At 41.5% G+C, this 3368-nt stretch overlaps 1 long non-coding RNA gene across 1 annotated transcript; it reads left to right on the top strand.

The window, feature by feature from the left end:
* The first annotated feature begins 1799 nt into the window (after positions 1-1799).
* LOC121565583 lies at positions 1800-2923 on the top strand. Its single transcript, XR_006000625.1, has 3 exons — positions 1800-1985; positions 2408-2567; positions 2896-2923. It is a non-coding gene; the product is annotated as an uncharacterized LOC121565583 (long non-coding RNA).
* The last annotated feature ends 445 nt before the right edge of the window (positions 2924-3368 follow it).

Below are 3368 nucleotides of genomic sequence, written 5' to 3'. Positions count from 1 at the left end.
AGTAGGGAGGCTATATATACAGGGGGGTACCGGTGCAGAGTCAATGTGCGGGGGCACCGGCTAGTTGAAGTAATATGTACACGTGGGTAGAGTTAAAGTGACTATGCATAAATAATTAACAGAGTAGCAGCAGCGTAAAAGGATGGGGTGGGGGGGCAGTGCAAATAGTCAGGGTAGCCATGATTAGCTGTTCAGGAGTCTTATGGCTTGGGGGTAGAAGCTGTTGAAGTCTTTTTAGACCTAGACTTGGCACTCCGGCAGAGCCAGTGTCTTTGAAAAGACCCTACAACAAGGTACATCATGTTTAAAGTCTGATAAACAAGCCTACTTTCTCAAAGTTCTGTTCCTACCAACTGTATGGGATAAACAGGAAAATCTGTTAAGTGTGTACTATAAATGTGGTAACGGTTTGACATCTGTGATATTCTCTGAAGTTGCAGATGCAGAGGACTTGAGGCCATGTGCCACCTCAAGCCAGAGCGACAGTAAGTGTCTGGTTGTAGTTTTAGGGTAAACAGTTAGTTTTAGGGTAAACAATTGAATTGTATGAAATATTATAGCTTTACAAACCTTTCAAAGCCACTCAATAGAATACAATTACCATCATATTTTTGCATATTAGGTCATTTAAAGTCTTATTACTACTTTGTGCATACTGTTAGAACTTTCCAAATACTTGTAGTGCTGTGTATGGGTGAAACTTGTATTTACAACAGTAGTGAAATCACCCTATTCTTCTGGGGTAAAACACAAGTGTGATGCCATGTTTGTAAATATCTGTATGTATTTGCCATCAAACTAAAAGCATAATAAATAAATAAATAATTCTTAGCATTTATTTTTGTTGGGATTCATTCACCTTCCCACTGAGCTCCTGACTGACATCCCTTCACGTTTGGTTCTGTGCCAGTTTCAAAAGCAAAGTTTGTCTTCATGTTTTTCCTTCTGTTTTCTCAGTTAGTCCAAGTGGCAGCCAGGAAGAAGCTGGCCAAGACAGAGCATCAGAATCAGGTTTCTTTAGCCATCAAGATATTGATCTCGAAATCGTAAATGTAGAAAGTTTAAATAACAGCATGATATTTTCTTATATTTTAGACCAAGAGCTGCCATCCCTGCTTGATGAGCCTGTGGCTTCTGAGATGCCTGCTGGATACATTAAAGGTATATTATGCTAGCCTATATGTTACAACATGTTGCTTCTCTTGTATTGTCAACACATCAATTCCAAATTGTTTGGCTGTCAGCAGATACATGGGTATCAATACTACTAATATATATGAAGGGTGGATATTTTGATCGAGGTACTTCACATGGCCTTGATACATGTCTTGCCTGGTACTCATGGCTTGTATTGTCACACTACTTGCAGCAAAACTGTTGAGTCTTTATTATTTTGCAGATCTTCAAGCAGTGGAGATGAGGATAATGGTGAAACTGAAGATGATCCGTACAGAGTTCAGGACTGCTCTGAATGAAGTTATGGAGGCCATAGAGGATAATGGTGAAACTGGAGATGATCCGTACAGAGTTCAGGACTGCTCTGAACCAAGTTATGGAGGCCATAGAGGATAATGGTGAAACTGGAGATGATCCGTACAGAGTTCAGGACTGCTCTGAACCAAGTTATGGAGGCCATAGAGGATAATGGTGAAACTGGAGATGATCCGTACAGAGTTCAGGACTGCTCTGAACCAAGTTATGGAGGCCATAGAGGATAATGGTGAAACTGGAGATGATCCGTACAGAGTTCAGGACTGCTCTGAACCAAGTTATGGAGGCCATAGAGGATAATGGTGAAACTGGAGATGATCCGTACAGAGTTCAGGACTGCTCTGAACCAAGTTATGGAGGCCATAGAGGCCCGGCAGCCAAAGGAGTCAGAGTCCTTGGGGCAACTTGAAATGCTGCAAAACCCTACAGAAACAAATGAGGAACTAAAGGATATCTGTGAAACACTTAAAGACTCCCACTATCGAAGGGAAATGGTAGGGATGGCCATTTAAAATGTATCTGTTTGTAAAAAATGGGAAATCTATATCAAGTATTTTGAAAGCAATTGACAAAAATAAGTTAGCTGTTTATCAAGAGCCCCTTGAATGCGTCCAGATTTGAGAGAAAATTGCAACCTGCAATATTATTGAATCCAAATATCTTAATGTCAACGAAATGCAGTTGTCATATATGCCATATGCCTATTTAGTGTTTGGACTGATTTCCCAATTAACACTTAACTTATTTTAAGAAGAAACGATCAGCCTTCTGCCTGTTTACACAAGTTTTAGCCCATGATTACATGATACACTACAAATATGATTTCTCATTACTATCAATCAGAACTGTATGGCCAGCTGTTTTAGCTGAGGAACACACAAATGAGTGGGATTTTTAAAAAAAAATGTTTTATCAGATTCGATACCTGACCCTCTGCTGTGGCCTGGACCTGGGCTCAGGAATCAGACGAATGATGAGAAAAATTAGAACAGAGGAGCTGTGGACAGGCTACTCCTTGAAGGGCAGGAAGGGGAAGAGGGCCTTTAATGAGCTATCAATCTATGATGCTGTCACAAGTAAGTAAATGCACAAGTTTAGATCCTTATTTATTATTATTTAGTAGATAGTATTATTGGTCAAGTGATGGTAAGTCAAATGTGTTTTTATTAACATTTCAAATGAAGTAAATCAGTAACAATGCAGTTACAAATGAATGTGAAATCCTACCACCTGTTAAGATCGGAGAGAGAGGACAAAGGAAAGGTGGAGGAGAGAGGTCTCATGGCCAAAACTGCCTATGGGGGACGAGAGGGACAATACCCAATCTCTGTCTCAGCCAGCATATGTGGAAAAGTAATGATATGACATGGAATGTACCATTTACAATTATTTTTCACAACATAGGAGCGTCCCTGAAAGCACACCCCAAGGCTACCTGTAAGGGATCGGGGGTTGGCTGGGTCTAGGCAGAGTCTGACACTTCCCCGATCTACAGAGAGGGGGAGTCATCAGACTCGATCTGGTTCACCTGAGTTCTGAGCACACCTGTCAGTAATTAGTGTAGGATATAAGGTGTGCTCAGAAGTTCAGTCGGTGCGAGGTATTGTTCCATTGTGACTTGCTAAGCGTTTTGTTCCGAGAGAGAGAGAGAGTTTGTTGTTTTTGATTACCCGTGTATCCGACCTGTGCCTTGTTGTTTGACTCCCCGAATTGCTTAATCCTCTGCTTGTCTACCCCAGTGATTACCGTCCTCTGATCCTGTGTCTGTGACCTCGACTACGACTAAGCCCGCTCCATTGGTACCTCTGCCTGTCTATGCCTGGCCCGGTTTTGACCACAGCCCGCCCGACCACGATTAAGTTATTCCCTTGTCTGTA

This window comes from Coregonus clupeaformis, unplaced genomic scaffold (assembly GCF_020615455.1).
Source record: "Coregonus clupeaformis isolate EN_2021a unplaced genomic scaffold, ASM2061545v1 scaf2006, whole genome shotgun sequence".
Classification (NCBI taxonomy): Eukaryota; Metazoa; Chordata; class Actinopteri; order Salmoniformes; family Salmonidae; genus Coregonus; species Coregonus clupeaformis.
This window is presented reverse-complemented; position numbering and strand designations above follow the sequence as displayed.